The sequence below is a fragment of the Hemitrygon akajei genome, chromosome 5, assembly GCF_048418815.1.
Source record: "Hemitrygon akajei chromosome 5, sHemAka1.3, whole genome shotgun sequence".
Taxonomy (NCBI): Eukaryota; Metazoa; Chordata; class Chondrichthyes; order Myliobatiformes; family Dasyatidae; genus Hemitrygon; species Hemitrygon akajei.
In genome coordinates this window covers 105,849,723-105,869,155 of record NC_133128.1, presented here as the reverse complement: position 1 = coordinate 105,869,155, position 19,433 = coordinate 105,849,723, and positions in this window count along the sequence as shown.

Here is a 19,433-nt window from a genome sequence, read left to right as displayed (position 1 = left end):
CATGTGGGATGTCCAATCAATTCACCCTAAAGAATGATTTCCTCTTGTAGGAGGGCCAATTGACTCACCCTAAAGAGAATGGTTTCCACATGTAGGAGAGCCAATGGACTCACCCTAAAGTGAAAGTTTTCTGCATGTAGGAGGGCCAATTTACTCACTCTAAAGACATTTTTTTCTGAATGTAGGAGGGCCAATTGACTCACTCTAAAGAGAATATTTTCCAGATTAAGGATGGCCAATCGACTCACCCTAAAGAGAATGTTTTCTGCATGTAGGAGGGCCGATTGACTCACTCTAACGAGAATGTTTTCTGAATGTAGGAGGGCCAATTGACTCACTCCAAAGAGAATGTTTTCTGAATGTAGGAGGGCCAATTGACTCACTCTAAAGAGAATATTCTCCACATGTAGGAGGGCCAATCGACTCACTCTAAAGAGAATGTTTTCTGAATGTTGGAGGGCCCATTGACACACTCCAAAGAGCATGTTCTCAGCATGTAAGACAGCCAATCGACTCACCCTAAAGAGTATGTTTCTGCATGTAAGACCTCTAATCGACTCACCCTAAAGAGCATGTTCTCCGCATGTAGGAGCGCCTATCTACTCACTCTAATGAGAATTTTTTCCACATGTAGGATGGCCAATCGACTCACCCTAACGAGAATGTTTTCCACATGTAGGAGAGCCAAATGACTCACTCTGAAGAGAATGTTTTTCACATGTCGTAGGGCCAATCGAATCACTCTAAAAGGAAAGTTTTCTACATGTAGGAGGGTCAATCGACTCACTCTAAAGAGAATATTCTCCAGATGTAAAAGGGCCAATCGATTCACTCTAAAGAGAATGTTTTCCACATGTAGGATTGGCAATTGACTCAATCTAAAGAGAATGTTATCTGCATGTAGGATGGCCAATCAATTCACCCTAAAGAATGCTTTCCTAATGCAGGAGGGCCAATTGCCTGACCCTAAAGAGAATGTTTTCCACATGTAGGAGGACCAATCGACTCATCCTAAAGAACATGTTCTCTGCATGTAAGACCTCGAATCGACTCGCTCTAAAGAGAATGTTTTCTGAATGTAGGAGTGGCAATTGACTCAATCTAAAGAGAATGTTATCTGCATGTAGGATGGCCAATTAATTCACCCTAAAGAATGCTTTCCTCATGTAGGAGGGCCAATTGACTGACACTAAAGAGAATGTTTTCCACATGTAGGAGCGCCAATCGACTCATCCTAAAGAGAATATTCCCCACATGTATGAGGGCCAATCCACTCGCTCTAAAGAGAATATTCTCCACATTTAGGAGGGCCAATCGACTCACTCTAAAGAGAATAATCTCCCCATGTAGAAGGGCCAATTAACTCACTCTAAAGAGAATGTTTTCCGAATGTAGGAGGGCCAATTGACTCACTCTAAAGAGAATGTTTTCTGAATGTAGGAGGGCCAATTGACTCACTCTAAAGAGAATGTTTTCCACATGTAGGAGGATCAATCGACTCAATCGAAAGAGACTGTTTTCCAAATGTAGGAGGGCCACATGACTCACTCTAATGATAATTTATTCCACATGTAGGAGGGCCAATTGACTGACTCTGATGAGAATTTTTTTCACATCTCGGAGGGCCAATCGAATCACTCTAAAAGGAAAGTTTTCTACATGTAGGAGGGTCAATCGACTCACTCTAAAGAGAATATTCTCCAGATGTAAAAGGGCCAATCGATTCACTCTAAAGAGAATGTTTTCCACATGTAGGATTGGCAATTGAATCAATCTAAAGAGAATGTTATCTGCATGTAGGATGGCCAATCAATTCACCCTAAAGAATGCTTTCCTAATGCAGGAGGGCCAATTGCCTGACCCTAAAGAGAATGTTTTCCACATGTAGGAGGACCAATCGACTCATCCTAAAGAACATGTTCTCTGCACATAAGACCTCGAATCGACTCACTCTAAAGAGAATGTTTTCTGACTGTAGGAGTGGCAATTGACTCAATCTAAAGAGAATGTTTTCTGAATGTAGGAGGATCAATCGACTCAATCGAAAGAGACTGTTTTCCAAATGTAGGAGGGCCACATGACTCACTCTAATGATAATCTATTCCACATGTAGGAGGGCCTTTTGACTGACTCTGATGAGAATTTTTTCCACATGTCGGAGCGCCAATCGACTCACCCTTTAGAGCATGTTCTCTGCATGTAAGACATCAAATCGACTCACTCTAAAGAGAATGTTTTCTGAATGTAGGAGTGGCAATTGACTCAATCTAAAGAGAATGTTATCCGCATGTAAGACGGCCAAACGACTCACCCTAAAGAGTATGTTTCTGCATGTAAGACGTCCAATCGACTCACCCTAAAGAGCATGTTCTCCGCATGCAGGAGCGCCCATCTACTCACTCTAATGAGAATGTTTTCCACATGTAGGAGGGCCAATCGACTCACCCTAACGAGAATGTTTTCCACATGTAGGAGAGCCAAAGGACACACTCTGAAGAGAATGTTTTTCACTTGTCAGAGGGCCAATTGAATCACTCTAAAAGGAAATTTTCTACATGTAGGAGGGTCAATCAACTCACTCTAAAGAGAATATTCTCCACATGTAAAAGGGCCAATCGATTCACACTAAAGAGAATGTTTTCCACATGTAGGAGGACCAATTGACTCAATCTAAAGAAGATCTTCTCCACATGTAGTAGGGCCAATCGACTCATCCTAAAGAACATGTTCCCTGCATGTAAGACCTCGAATCGACTCACTGTAAAGAGAATGTTTTCTGAATGTAGGAGTGGCAATTGACTCAATCTAAAGAGAATCTTTTCCAGATTAAGGAGGGCCAATCGACTCACCCTAAAGAGAATGTTTTCTGAATGTTGGAGTGGCAATTGACTCAATCAAAAGAGAATGTTATCTGCATGTAGGATGGCCAATCAATTCACCCTAAAGAATGCTTTCATCATGTAGGAGGGCCAATTGATTCACCCTAAAGAGAATGGTTTCCACATGTAGGAGGGTTAATGGACTCTGTCTAAAGAGAATGTTTTCCACATGTAGGAGCGCCAATCGACTCAACCTAAAGTGAAAGTTTTCTGCATGAAGGAGGGCCAACTTACTCACTCTAAAGACAATGTTTTCTGAATGTAGGAGGGCCAATCGTCTCACTCTAAAGAGAATGTTTTCCAGATTAAGGAGGGCCAATCGACTCACTCTAAAGAGAAAGTTTTCCCAATGTAGGAGGGCCAATAGACTCACTCTAAAGAGAATGTTTTCCTCATGTTTAAGGGCCAATCAACTCACTCTAAAGAGAATGTTTTCTGAATGTTGGAGGGCCAATTGACACACTCCAAAGAGCCTGTTCTCTGCATGTAAGACGGCCAATCGACTCACCCTAAAGAGCATGTTCTCTGCATGTAGGAGCGCCCATCTACTCAGTCTAATGAGAATGTTTTCCACATGTAGGAGAGCCAAATGGCTCATTCTGAAGAGAATGTTTTTCACATGTTGGAGGGCCAATCAAATCACTCTAAAAGGAAAGTTTTCTACATGTAGGAGGGTCAATCGACTCACTCTAAAGAGAATATTCTCGACATGTAAAAGTGCCAATCGATTCACTATAAAGAGAATGTTTTCCACATGTAGGAGGAGCAATTGACTCAATCTAAAGAAGATTTTCTCCACATGTAGTAGGGCCAATCGACTCATCCTAAAGAACATGTTCTCTGCATGTAAGACCTCGAATCGACTCACTCTAAAGAGAATGCTTTCTGAATGTAGGAGTGGCAATTGACTCAATCTGAAGAGAATGTTATCTGCATGTGGGATGTCCAATCAATTCACCCTAAAGAATGATTTCCTCTTGTAGGAGGGCCAATTGACTCACCCTAAAGAGAATGGTTTCCACATGTAGGAGAGCCAATGGACTCACCCTAAAGTGAAAGTTTTCTGCATGTAGGAGGGCCAATTTACTCACTCTAAAGACATTTTTTTCTGAATGTAGGAGGGCCAATTGACTCACTCTAAAGAGAATATTTTCCAGATTAAGGATGGCCAATCGACTCACCCTAAAGAGAATGTTTTCTGCATGTAGGAGGGCCGATTGACTCACTCTAACGAGAATGTTTTCTGAATGTAGGAGGGCCAATTGACTCACTCCAAAGAGAATGTTTTCTGAATGTAGGAGGGCCAATTGACTCACTCTAAAGAGAATATTCTCCACATGTAGGAGGGCCAATCGACTCACTCTAAAGAGAATGTTTTCTGAATGTTGGAGGGCCCATTGACACACTCCAAAGAGCATGTTCTCAGCATGTAAGACAGCCAATCGACTCACCCTAAAGAGTATGTTTCTGCATGTAAGACCTCTAATCGACTCACCCTAAAGAGCATGTTCTCCGCATGTAGGAGCGCCTATCTACTCACTCTAATGAGAATTTTTTCCACATGTAGGATGGCCAATCGACTCACCCTAACGAGAATGTTTTCCACATGTAGGAGAGCCAAATGACTCACTCTGAAGAGAATGTTTTTCACATGTCGTAGGGCCAATCGAATCACTCTAAAAGGAAAGTTTTCTACATGTAGGAGGGTCAATCGACTCACTCTAAAGAGAATATTCTCCAGATGTAAAAGGGCCAATCGATTCACTCTAAAGAGAATGTTTTCCACATGTAGGATTGGCAATTGACTCAATCTAAAGAGAATGTTATCTGCATGTAGGATGGCCAATCAATTCACCCTAAAGAATGCTTTCCTAATGCAGGAGGGCCAATTGCCTGACCCTAAAGAGAATGTTTTCCACATGTAGGAGGACCAATCGACTCATCCTAAAGAACATGTTCTCTGCATGTAAGACCTCGAATCGACTCGCTCTAAAGAGTATGTTTTCTGAATGTAGGAGTGGCAATTGACTCAATCTAAAGAGAATGTTATCTGCATGTAGGATGGCCAATTAATTCACCCTAAAGAATGCTTTCCTCATGTAGGAGGGCCAATTGACTGACACTAAAGAGAATGTTTTCCACATGTAGGAGCGCCAATCGACTCATCCTAAAGAGAATATTCCCCACATGTATGAGGGCCAATCCACTCGCTCTAAAGAGAATATTCTCCACATTTAGGAGGGCCAATCGACTCACTCTAAAGAGAATAATCTCCCCATGTAGAAGGGCCAATTAACTCACTCTAAAGAGAATGTTTTCCGAATGTAGGAGGGCCAATTGACTCACTCTAAAGAGAATGTTTTCTGAATGTAGGAGGGCCAATTGACTCACTCTAAAGAGAATGTTTTCCACATGTAGGAGGATCAATCGACTCAATCGAAAGAGACTGTTTTCCAAATGTAGGAGGGCCACATGACTCACTCTAATGATAATTTATTCCACATGTAGGAGGGCCAATTGACTGACTCTGATGAGAATTTTTTTCACATCTCGGAGGGCCAATCGAATCACTCTAAAAGGAAAGTTTTCTACATGTAGGAGGGTCAATCGACTCACTCTAAAGAGAATATTCTCCAGATGTAAAAGGGCCAATCGATTCACTCTAAAGAGAATGTTTTCCACATGTAGGATTGGCAATTGAATCAATCTAAAGAGAATGTTATCTGCATGTAGGATGGCCAATCAATTCACCCTAAAGAATGCTTTCCTAATGCAGGAGGGCCAATTGCCTGACCCTAAAGAGAATGTTTTCCACATGTAGGAGGACCAATCGACTCATCCTAAAGAACATGTTCTCTGCACATAAGACCTCGAATCGACTCACTCTAAAGAGAATGTTTTCTGACTGTAGGAGTGGCAATTGACTCAATCTAAAGAGAATGTTTTCTGAATGTAGGAGGATCAATCGACTCAATCGAAAGAGACTGTTTTCCAAATGTAGGAGGGCCACATGACTCACTCTAATGATAATCTATTCCACATGTAGGAGGGCCTTTTGACTGACTCTGATGAGAATTTTTTCCACATGTCGGAGCGCCAATCGACTCACCCTTTAGAGCATGTTCTCTGCATGTAAGACATCAAATCGACTCACTCTAAAGAGAATGTTTTCTGAATGTAGGAGTGGCAATTGACTCAATCTAAAGAGAATGTTATCCGCATGTAAGACGGCCAAACGACTCACCCTAAAGAGTATGTTTCTGCATGTAAGACGTCCAATCGACTCACCCTAAAGAGCATGTTCTCCGCATGCAGGAGCGCCCATCTACTCACTCTAATGAGAATGTTTTCCACATGTAGGAGGGCCAATCGACTCACCCTAACGAGAATGTTTTCCACATGTAGGAGAGCCAAAGGACACACTCTGAAGAGAATGTTTTTCACTTGTCAGAGGGCCAATTGAATCACTCTAAAAGGAAATTTTCTACATGTAGGAGGGTCAATCAACTCACTCTAAAGAGAATATTCTCCACATGTAAAAGGGCCAATCGATTCACACTAAAGAGAATGTTTTTCCACATGTAGGAGGACCAATTGACTCAATCTAAAGAAGATCTTCTCCACATGTAGTAGGGCCAATCGACTCATCCTAAAGAACATGTTCCCTGCATGTAAGACCTCGAATCGACTCACTGTAAAGAGAATGTTTTCTGAATGTAGGAGTGGCAATTGACTCAATCTAAAGAGAATCTTTTCCAGATTAAGGAGGGCCAATCGACTCACCCTAAAGAGAATGTTTTCTGAATGTTGGAGTGGCAATTGACTCAATCAAAAGAGAATGTTATCTGCATGTAGGATGGCCAATCAATTCACCCTAAAGAATGCTTTCATCATGTAGGAGGGCCAATTGATTCACCCTAAAGAGAATGGTTTCCACATGTAGGAGGGTTAATGGACTCTGTCTAAAGAGAATGTTTTCCACATGTAGGAGCGCCAATCGACTCAACCTAAAGTGAAAGTTTTCTGCATGAAGGAGGGCCAACTTACTCACTCTAAAGACAATGTTTTCTGAATGTAGGAGGGCCAATCGTCTCACTCTAAAGAGAATGTTTTCCAGATTAAGGAGGGCCAATCGACTCACTCTAAAGAGAAAGTTTTCCCAATGTAGGAGGGCCAATAGACTCACTCTAAAGAGAATGTTTTCCTCATGTTTAAGGGCCAATCAACTCACTCTAAAGAAAATGTTTTCTGAATGTTGGAGGGCCAATTGACACACTCCAAAGAGCCTGTTCTCTGCATGTAAGACGGCCAATCGACTCACCCTAAAGAGCATGTTCTCTGCATGTAGGAGCGCCCATCTACTCAGTCTAATGAGAATGTTTTCCACATGTAGGAGAGCCAAATGGCTCATTCTGAAGAGAATGTTTTTCACATGTTGGAGGGCCAATCAAATCACTCTAAAAGGAAAGTTTTCTACATGTAGGAGGGTCAATCGACTCACTCTAAAGAGAATATTCTCGACATGTAAAAGTGCCAATCGATTCACTATAAAGAGAATGTTTTCCACATGTAGGAGGAGCAATTGACTCAATCTAAAGAAGATTTTCTCCACATGTAGTAGGGCCAATCGACTCATCCTAAAGAACATGTTCTCTGCATGTAAGACCTCGAATCGACTCACTCTAAAGAGAATGCTTTCTGAATGTAGGAGTGGCAATTGACTCAATCTGAAGAGAATGTTATCTGCATGTGGGATGTCCAATCAATTCACCCTAAAGAATGATTTCCTCTTGTAGGAGGGCCAATTGACTCACCCTAAAGAGAATGGTTTCCACATGTAGGAGAGCCTATGGACTCACCCTAAAGTGAAAGTTTTCTGCATGTAGGAGGGCCAATTTACTCACTCTAAAGACATTTTTTTCTGATGTAGGAGGGCCAATTGACTCACTCTAAGAGAATATTTTCCAGATTAAGGATGGCCAATCGACTCACCCTAAGAGAATGTTTTCTGCATGTAGGAGGCCGATTGACTCACTCTAACGAGAATGTTTTCTGAATGTAGGAGGGCCAATTGACTCACTCCAAAGAGAATGTTTTCTGAATGTAGGAGGGCCAATTGACTCACTCTAAAGAGAATATTCTCCACATGTAGGAGGGCCAATCGACTCACTCTAAAGAGAATGTTTTCTGAATGTTGGAGGGCCCATTGACACACTCCAAAGAGCATGTACTCAGCATGTAAGACAGCCAATCGACTCACCCTAAAGAGTATGTTTCTGCATGTAAGACCTCTAATCGACTCACCCTAAAGAGCATGTTCTCCGGCATGTAGGAGCGCCTATCTACTCACTCTAATGAGAATTTTTTCCACATGTTAGGATGGCCAATCGACTCACCCTAACGAGAATGTTTTCCACATGTAGGAGAGCCAAATGACTCACTCTGAAGAGAATGTTTTTCACATGTCGTAGGGCCAATCGAATCACTCTAAAAGGAAAGTTTTCTACATGTAGGAGGGTCAATCGGACTCACTCTAAAGAGAATATTCTCCAGATGTAAAAGGGCCAATCGATTCACTCTAAAGAGAATGTTTTCCACATGTAGGATTGGCAATTGACTCAATCTAAAGAGAATGTTATCTGCAGGTAGGATGGCCAATCAATTCACCCTAAAGAATGCTTTTCCTAATGCAGGAGGGCCAATTGCCTGACCCTAAAGAGAATGTTTTTCCACATGTAGGAGGACCAATCCGACTCATCCTAAAAGGAACATGTTCACTGCATGTAAGACCCTCGAATCGACTCGCTCTAAAGAGAATGTTTTCTGAATGTAGGAGTGGCAATTGACTCAATCTAAAGAGAATGTTATCTGCATGTAGGATGGCCAATTAATTCACCCTAAAGAATGCTTTCCTCATGTAGGAGGGCCAATTGACTGACACTAAGAGAATGTTTTTCCACATGTAGGAGCGCCAATCGACTCATCCTAAAGAGAATATTCCCCACATGTATGAGGGCCAATCCACTCGCTCTAAAGAGAATATTCTCCACATTTAGGAGGGCCAATCGACTCACTCTAAAGAGAATAATCTCCCATGTAGAAGGGCCAATTAACTCACTCTAAAGAGAATGTATTCCGAATGTAGGAGGGCCAATTGACTCACTCTAAAGAGAATGTTTTCTGAATGTAGGAGGGCCAATTGACTCACTCTAAAGAGAATGTTTTCCACATGTAGGAGGATCAATCGACTCAATCGAAAGAGACTGTTTTCCAAATGTAGGAGGGCCACATGACTCACTCTAATGATAATTTATTCCACATGTAGGAGGGCCAATTGACTGACTCTGATGAGAATTTTTTTCACATCTCGGAGGGCCAATCGAATCACTCTAAAAGGAAAGTTTTCTACATGTAGGAGGGTCAATCGACTCACTCTAAGAGAATATTCTCCAGATGTAAAAGGGCCAATCGATTCACTCTAAAGAGAATGTTTTCCACATGTAGGATTGGCAATTGAATCAATCTAAAGAGAATGTTATCTGCATGTAGGATGGCCAATCAATTCACCCTAAAGAATGCTTTCCTAATGCAGGAGGGCCAATTGCCTGACCCTAAAGAGAATGTTTTCCACATGTAGGAGGACCAATCGACTCATCCTAAAGAACATGTCTCTGCACATAAGACCTCGAATCGACTCACTCTAAAGAGAATGTTTTCTGACTGTAGGAGTGGCAATTGACTCAATCTAAAGAGAATGTTTTCTGAATGTAGGAGGATCAATCGACTCAAATCGAAAGAGACTGTTTTTCCCAAAATGTAGGAGGCCACATGACTCACTCCTAATGATAATCTATTCCACATGTAGGAGGGCCTTTTGACTGACTCTGATGAGAATTTTTTCCACATGTCGGAGCGCCAATCGACTCACCCTTTAGAGCATGTTCTCTGCATGTAAGACATCAAATCGACTCACTCTAAAGAGAATGTTTTCTGAATGTAGGAGTGGCAATTGACTCAATCTAAAGAGAATGTTATCCGCATGTAAGACGGCCAATCGACTCACCCTAAAGAGTATGTTTCTGCATGTAAGACGTCCAATCGACTCACCCTAAAGAGCATGTTCTCCGCATGCAGGAGCGCCCATCTACTCACTCTAATGAGAATGTTTCCACATGTAGGAGGGCCAATCGACTCACCCTAACGAGAATGTTTTCCACATGTAGGAGAGCCAAAGGACACACTCTGAAGAGAATGTTTTTCACTTGTCAGAGGGCCAATTGAATCACTCTAAAAGGAAATTTTTCTACATGTAGGAGGGTCAATCAACTCACTCTAAAGAGAATATTCTCCACATGTAAAAGGGCCAATCGATTCACACTAAAGAGAATGTTTTTCCACATGTAGGAGGACCAATTGACTCAATCTAAAGAAGATCTTCTCCACATGTAGTAGGCCAATCGACTCATCCTAAAGAACATGTTCCCTGCATGTAAGACCTCGAATCGACTCACTGTAAAGAGAATGTTTTCTGAATGTAGGAGTGGCAATTGACTCAATCTAAAGAGAATCTTTTCCAGATTAAGGAGGGCCAATCGACTCACCCTAAAGAGAATGTTTTTCTGAATGTTGGAGTGGCAATTGACTCAATCAAAAGAGAATGTTATCTGCATGTAGGATGGCCAATCAATTCACCCTAAAGAATGCTTTCATCATGTAGGAGGGCCAATTGATTCACCCTAAAGAGAATGGTTTCCACATGTAGGAGGGTTAATGGACTCTGTCTATGTTTTCCACATGTAGGAGCGCCAATCGACTCAACCTAAAGTGAAAGTTTTCTGCATGAAGGAGGGCCAACTTACTCACTCTAAAGACAATGTTTTCTGAATGTAGGAGGGCCAATCGTCTCACTCTAAAGAGAATGTTTTCCAGATTAAGGAGGGCCAATCGACTCACTCTAAAGAGAAAGTTTTCCCAATGTAGGAGGGCCAATAGACTCACTCTAAAGAGAATGTTTTCCTCATGTTTAAGGGCCAATCAACTCACTCTAAAGAGAATGTTTTCTGAATGTTGGAGGGCCAATTGACACACTCCAAAGAGCCTGTTCTCTGCATGTAAGACGGCCAATCGACTCACCCTAAAGAGCATGTTCTCTGCATGTAGGAGCGCCCATCTACTCAGTCTAATGAGAATGTTTTCCACATGTAGGAGAGCCAAATGGCTCATTCTGAAGAGAATGTTTTTCACATGTTGGAGGGCCAATCAAATCACTCTAAAAGGAAAGTTTTCTACATGTAGGAGGGTCAATCGACTCACTCTAAAGAGAATATTCTCGACATGTAAAAGTGCCAATCGATTCACTATAAAGAGAATGTTTTCCACATGTAGGAGGAGCAATTGACTCAATCTAAAGAAGATTTTCTCCACATGTAGTAGGGCCAATCGACTCATCCTAAAGAACATGTTCTCTGCATGTAAGACCTCGAGTCGACTCACTCTAAAGAGAATGCTTTCTGAATGTAGGAGTGGCAATTGACTCAATCTGAAGAGAATGTTATCTGCATGTGGGATGTCCAATCAATTCACCCTAAAGAATGATTTCCTCTTGTAGGAGGGCCAATTGACTCACCCTAAAGAGAATGGTTTCCACATGTAGGAGAGCCAATGGACTCACCCTAAAGTGAAAGTTTTCTGCATGTAGGAGGGCCAATTTACTCACTCTAAAGACAATGTTTTCTGAATGTAGGAGGGCCAATTGACTCACTCTAAAGAGAATATTTTCCAGATTAAGGATGGCCAATCGACTCACCCTAAAGAGAATGTTTTCTGCATGTAGGAGGGCCGATTGACTCACTCTAACGAGAATGTTTTCTGAATGTAGGAGGGCCAATTGACTCACTCCAAAGAGAATGTTTTCTGAATGTAGGAGGGCCAATTGACTCACTCTAAAGAGAATATTCTCCACATGTAGGAGGGCCAATCGACTCACTCTAAAGAGAATGTTTTCTGAATGTTGGAGGGCCCATTGACACACTCCAAAGAGCATGTTCTCAGCATGTAAGACAGCCAATCGACTCACCCTAAAGAGTATGTTTCTGCATGTAAGACCTCTAATCGACTCACCCTAAAGAGCATGTTCTCCGCATGTAGGAGCGCCTATCTACTCACTCTAATGAGAATTTTTTCCACATGTAGGATGGCCAATCGACTCACCCTAACGAGAATGTTTTCCACATGTAGGAGAGCCAAATGACTCACTCTGAAGAGAATGTTTTTCACATGTCGTAGGGCCAATCGAATCACTCTAAAAGGAAAGTTTTCTACATGTAGGAGGGTCAATCGACTCACTCTAAAGAGAATATTCTCCAGATGTAAAAGGGCCAATCGATTCACTCTAAAGAGAATGTTTTCCACATGTAGGATTGGCAATTGACTCAATCTAAAGAGAATGTTATCTGCATGTAGGATGGCCAATCAATTCACCCTAAAGAATGCTTTCCTAATGCAGGAGGGCCAATTGCCTGACCCTAAAGAGAATGTTTTCCACATGTAGGAGGACCAATCGACTCATCCTAAAGAACATGTTCTCTGCATGTAAGACCTCGAATCGACTCGCTCTAAAGAGAATGTTTTCTGAATGTAGGAGTGGCAATTGACTCAATCTAAAGAGAATGTTATCTGCATGTAGGATGGCCAATTAATTCACCCTAAAGAATGCTTTCCTCATGTAGGAGGGCCAATTGACTGACACTAAAGAGAATGTTTTCCACATGTAGGAGCGCCAATCGACTCATCCTAAAGAGAATATTCCCCACATGTATGAGGGCCAATCCACTCGCTCTAAAGAGAATATTCTCCACATTTAGGAGGGCCAATCGACTCACTCTAAAGAGAATAATCTCCCCATGTAGAAGGGCCAATTAACTCACTCTAAAGAGAATGTTTTCCGAATGTAGGAGGGCCAATTGACTCACTCTAAAGAGAATGTTTTCTGAATGTAGGAGGGCCAATTGACTCACTCTAAAGAGAATGTTTTCCACATGTAGGAGGATCAATCGACTCAATCGAAAGAGACTGTTTTCCAAATGTAGGAGGGCCACATGACTCACTCTAATGATAATTTATTCCACATGTAGGAGGGCCAATTGACTGACTCTGATGAGAATTTTTTTCACATCTCGGAGGGCCAATCGAATCACTCTAAAAGGAAAGTTTTCTACATGTAGGAGGGTCAATCGACTCACTCTAAAGAGAATATTCTCCAGATGTAAAAGGGCCAATCGATTCACTCTAAAGAGAATGTTTTCCACATGTAGGATTGGCAATTGAATCAATCTAAAGAGAATGTTATCTGCATGTAGGATGGCCAATCAATTCACCCTAAAGAATGCTTTCCTAATGCAGGAGGGCCAATTGCCTGACCCTAAAGAGAATGTTTTCCACATGTAGGAGGACCAATCGACTCATCCTAAAGAACATGTTCTCTGCACATAAGACCTCGAATCGACTCACTCTAAAGAGAATGTTTTCTGACTGTAGGAGTGGCAATTGACTCAATCTAAAGAGAATGTTTTCTGAATGTAGGAGGATCAATCGACTCAATCGAAAGAGACTGTTTTCCAAATGTAGGAGGGCCACATGACTCACTCTAATGATAATCTATTCCACATGTAGGAGGGCCTTTTGACTGACTCTGATGAGAATTTTTTCCACATGTCGGAGCGCCAATCGACTCACCCTTTAGAGCATGTTCTCTGCATGTAAGACATCAAATCGACTCACTCTAAAGAGAATGTTTTCTGAATGTAGGAGTGGCAATTGACTCAATCTAAAGAGAATGTTATCCGCATGTAAGACGGCCAATCGACTCACCCTAAAGAGTATGTTTCTGCATGTAAGACGTCCAATCGACTCACCCTAAAGAGCATGTTCTCCGCATGCAGGAGCGCCCATCTACTCACTCTAATGAGAATGTTTTCCACATGTAGGAGGGCCAATCGACTCACCCTAACGAGAATGTTTTCCACATGTAGGAGTGCAAAATGAATCACTCTGAAGAGAATGTTTTTCACATGTCGGAGGGCCAATCGAATCACTCTAAAAGGAAAGTTTTCTACATGTAGGAGGGTCAATCGACTCAATCTAAAAATGATTTTCTCCACATGTAGTAGGGCCAATCGACTCATCCTAAAGAGCATGTTTTCTGCATGTAAGACGTCTAATCGACTCACTCTAAAGAGAATGTTTTCAGAATGTAGGAGTGGCAATTGACTCAATCTAAAGAGAATGTTATCTGCATGTAGGATGGCCAATCAATTCACCCTAAAGAATGCTTTCCTCATGTTGGAGGGCCAATTGACTCACCCTAAAGAGCATGGTTTCCACATGTAGGAGGGCCAATGGACTCTGTCTAAAAAGAATATTTTCCACATGTAGGAGCACCAATCGACTCACCCTAAAGTGAAAGTTTTCTGCATGGAGGAGATCCAATTTACTCACTCTAAAGACAATGTTTTCTGAATGTAGGAGGGCCAATCGACTCACTGTAAAGAGAAAGTTTTCCAGATTAAGCTGGGCCAATCGACTCACCCTAAAGAGAATGTTTTCTGCATGTAGGAGGGCCAATTGACTCACTCTAAAGAGAATATTCTCCACATGTAGGAGGGCCAATCGACTCACTCTAAAGAGAATGTTTTCCGAATGTAGGAGGGCCAATTGACAAACTCTAAAGAGAATGTTTTCTGAATGTAGGAGGGCCAATTGACTCACTCTAAAGAGAATGTTTTCCACATGCAGGAGGACCAATCGACTCAATCGAAAGAGACTGTTTTCCAAATGTAGGAGGGCCACATGACTCTCTCTAATGATAATTTATTCCACATGTCGGAGGGCCAATCGACTCACCCTTTAGAGCATGTTCTCTGCATGTAAGACATCAAATCGACTCACTCTAAAGAGAATGTTTTCTAAATGTAGGAGTGGCAATTGACTCAATCTAAAGAGAATGTTATCCGCATGTATGACGGCCAATCGACTCACCCTAAAGAGCATGTTCTCTGCATGTAAGACCTCGAATTGACTCACTCTAAAGAGAATGTTTTCTGAATGTAGGAGGGCCAATTGACTCACTCTAAAGAGAATGTTTTCTGAATGTAGGAGGGCCAATTGACTCACTGTAAAGAGAATATTCTCCACATGTAGGAGGGCCAATCGACTCATCCTAAAGAACATATTCCCTGCATGTAAGACCTCGAATCGACTCACTGTAAAGAGAATGTTTTCTGAATGTAGGAGTGGCAATTGACTCAATCTAAAGAGAATCTTTTCCAGATTAAGGAGGGCCAATCTACTCACCCTAAAGAGAATGTTTTCTGAATGTTGGAGTGGCAATTGACTCAATCTAAATAGAATTTTATCTGTATGTAGGATGGCCAATCAATTCACCCTAAAGAATGCTTTCTTCATGTAGGAGGGCCAATTGATTCACCCTAAAGAGAATGGTTTCCACATGTAGCAGGGCTAATGGACTCTGTCTAAAGAGAATGTTTTCCACATGTAGGAGCGCCAATCGACTCAACCTAAAGTGAAAGTTTTCTGCATGAAGGAGGGCCAACTTACTCACTCTAAAGACAATGTTTTCTGAATGTAGGAGGGCCAATCGACTCACCCTAAAGGGAATGTTTTATGCATGTAGGAGGGCCAATCGACTCACACTAAAGTGCATGTTCTCTGCATGTAAGACGGCCAATCGACTCGCACTAAAGAGCATGTTCTCCACATGTAGGAGGGCCAATCGACTCACTCTAAAGAGAAAGTTTTCCCAATGTAGGAGGGCCAATAGACTCACTCTAAAGAGAATGTTTTCCTCATGTTTAAGGGCCAATCGACTCACTCTAAAGAGAATGTTTTCTGAATGTTGGAGGGCCAATTGACACACTCCAAAGAGCATGTTCTCTGCATGTAAGACGGCCAATCTACTCACCCTAAAGAGTATGTTTCTGCATGTAAGACCTCTAATCGACTCACCCTAAAGAGCATGTTCTCCGCCTGTAGGAGCGCCCATCTACTCACTCTAATGAGAATGTTTTCCACATGTAGGAGGGCCAATCGACTCAACATAAAGTGAAAGTTTTCTGCATGAAGGAGGGCCAACTTACTCACTCTAAAGACAATGTTTTCTGAATGTAGGAGGGCCAATCGACTCACCCTAAAGGGAATGTTTTATGCATGTAGGAGGGCCAATCGACTCACACTAAAGTGCATGTTCTCTGCATGTAAGACGGCCAATCGACTCGCACTAAAGAGCATGTTCTCCACATGTAGGAGGGCCAATCGACTCACTCTAAAGAGAAAGTTTTCCCAATGTAGGAGGGCCAATAGACTCACTCTAAAGAGAATGTTTTCGTCATGTTTAAGGGCCAATCGACTCACTCTAAAGAGAATGTTTTCTGAATGTTGGAGGGCCAATTGACACACTCCAAAGAGCATGTTCTCTGCATGTAACACGGCCAATCTACTCACCCTAAAGAGTATGTTTCTGCATGTAAGACCTCTAATCGACTCACCCTAAAGAGCATGTTCTCCGCCTGTAGGAGCGCCCATCTACTCACTCCAAAGAGAATGTTTTCCACATGTAAGAGGACCAATCGACTCAATCTAAAGAAGATTTTCTCCACTTGTAGTAGGGCCAATCGACTCATCCTAAAGAGCATGTTCTCTGCATGTAATACCTCGAATCGTCTCAATCTAAAGAGAATGTTTTCTGAATATAGGAGTGGCAATTGACTCAATCTAAAGAGAATCTTTTCCAGATTAAGGAGGGCCAATCGACTCACACTAAAGAGAATGTTTTCTGAATGTTGGAGTGGCAATTGACTCAATCTAAAGAGAATGTTATCCACATGTAGGATGGCCAATCAATTCACCCTAAAGAATGCTTTCTTCATGTAGGAGGGCCAATTGATTCACCCTAAAGAGAATGGTTTCACATGTAGGAGGGCTAATGGACTCTGTCTAAAGAGAATGTTTTCCACATGTAGGAGCGCCAATCAACTTACACTAAAGTGAAAGTTTTCTGCATGAAGGAGGGCCAACTTACTCACTCTAAAGTCATTGTTTTTTGAATGTAGGAGGGCCAATCGGCTCACTCTAAAGAGAATGTTTTCCAGATTAAGCAGGGCCAATCGACTCACCCTAAAGAGAATGTTTTCTGCATGTAGGAGGGCCGATTGACTCTCTCTAAAGAGAATGTTTTCTGAATGTAGGAGGGCTAATTGACTCACTCCAAAGAGAATGTTTTCTGAATGTAGGAGGGCCAATTGACTCACTCCAAAGAGAATGTTTTCTGATTGGAGGAGGGCCAATTGACTCACTCTAAATAGAATGTTTTCTGAATGTAGGAGGGCCAATTGACTCACTCTAAAGAGAATGTTTTCTGAATGTAGGAGGGCCAATTGACTCACTGTAAAGAGAATATTCTCCACATGTAGGAGGGCCAATCGACTCATCCTAAAGAACATATTCCCTGCATGTAAGACCTCGAATCGACTCACTGTAAAGAGAATGTTTTCTGAATGTAGGAGTGGCAATTGACTCAATCTAAAGAGAATCTTTTCCAGATTAAGGAGGGCCAATCTACTCACCCTAAAGAGAATGTTTTCTGAATGTTGGAGTGGCAATTGACTCAATCTAAATAGAATTTTATCTGTATGTAGGATGGCCAATCAATTCACCCTAAAGAATGCTTTCTTCATGTAGGAGGGCCAATTGATTCACCCTAAAGAGAATGGTTTCCACATGTAGCAGGGCTAATGGACTCTGTCTAAAGAGAATGTTTTCCACATGTAGGAGCGCCAATCGACTCAACCTAAAGTGAAAGTTTTCTGCATGAAGGAGGGCCAACTTACTCACTCTAAAGACAATGTTTTCTGAATGTAGGAGGGCCAATCGACTCACCCTAAAGGGAATGTTTTATGCATGTAGGAGGGCCAATCGACTCACACTAAAGTGCATGTTCTCTGCATGTAAGACGGCCAATCGACTCGCACTAAAGAGCATGTTCTCCACATGTAGGAGGGCCAATCGACTCACTCTAAAGAGAAAGTTTTCCCAATGTAGGAGGGCCAATAGACTCACTCTAAAGAGAATGTTTTCCTCATGTTTAAGGGCCAATCGACTCACTCTAAAGAGAATGTTTTCTGAATGTTGGAGGGCCAATTGACACACTCCAAAGAGCATGTTCTCTGCATGTAAGACGGCCAATCTACTCACCCTAAAGAGTATGTTTCTGCATGTAAGACCTCTAATCGACTCACCCTAAAGAGCATGTTCTCCGCCTGTAGGAGCGCCCATCTACTCACTCTAATGAGAATGTTTTCCACATGTAGGAGGGCCAATCGACTCAACATAAAGTGAAAGTTTTCTGCATGAAGGAGGGCCAACTTACTCACTCTAAAGACAATGTTTTCTGAATGTAGGAGGGCCAATCGACTCACCCTAAAGGGAATGTTTTATGCATGTAGGAGGGCCAATCGACTCACACTAAAGTGCATGTTCTCTGCATGTAAGACGGCCAATCGACTCGCACTAAAGAGCATGTTCTCCACATGTAGGAGGGCCAATCGACTCACTCTAAAGAGAAAGTTTTCCCAATGTAGGAGGGCCAATAGACTCACTCTAAAGAGAATGTTTTCGTCATGTTTAAGGGCCAATCGACTCACTCTAAAGAGAATGTTTTCTGAATGTTGGAGGGCCAATTGACACACTCCAAAGAGCATGTTCTCTGCATGTAACACGGCCAATCTACTCACCCTAAAGAGTATGTTTCTGCATGTAAGACCTCTAATCGACTCACCCTAAAGAGCATGTTCTCCGCCTGTAGGAGCGCCCATCTACTCACTCCAAAGAGAATGTTTTCCACATGTAAGAGGACCAATCGACTCAATCTAAAGAAGATTTTCTCCACTTGTAGTAGGGCCAATCGACTCATCCTAAAGAGCATGTTCTCTGCATGTAATACCTCGAATCGTCTCAATCTAAAGAGAATGTTTTCTGAATATAGGAGTGGCAATTGACTCAATCTAAAGAGAATCTTTTCCAGATTAAGGAGGGCCAATCGACTCACACTAAAGAGAATGTTTTCTGAATGTTGGAGTGGCAATTGACTCAATCTAAAGAGAATGTTATCCACATGTAGGATGGCCAATCAATTCACCCTAAAGAATGCTTTCTTCATGTAGGAGGGCCAATTGATTCACCCTAAAGAGAATGGTTTCACATGTAGGAGGGCTAATGGACTCTGTCTAAAGAGAATGTTTTCCACATGTAGGAGCGCCAATCAACTTACACTAAAGTGAAAGTTTTCTGCATGAAGGAGGGCCAACTTACTCACTCTAAAGTCATTGTTTTTTGAATGTAGGAGGGCCAATCGGCTCACTCTAAAGAGAATGTTTTCCAGATTAAGCAGGGCCAATCGACTCACCCTAAAGAGAATGTTTTCTGCATGTAGGAGGGCCGATTGACTCTCTCTAAAGAGAATGTTTTCTGAATGTAGGAGGG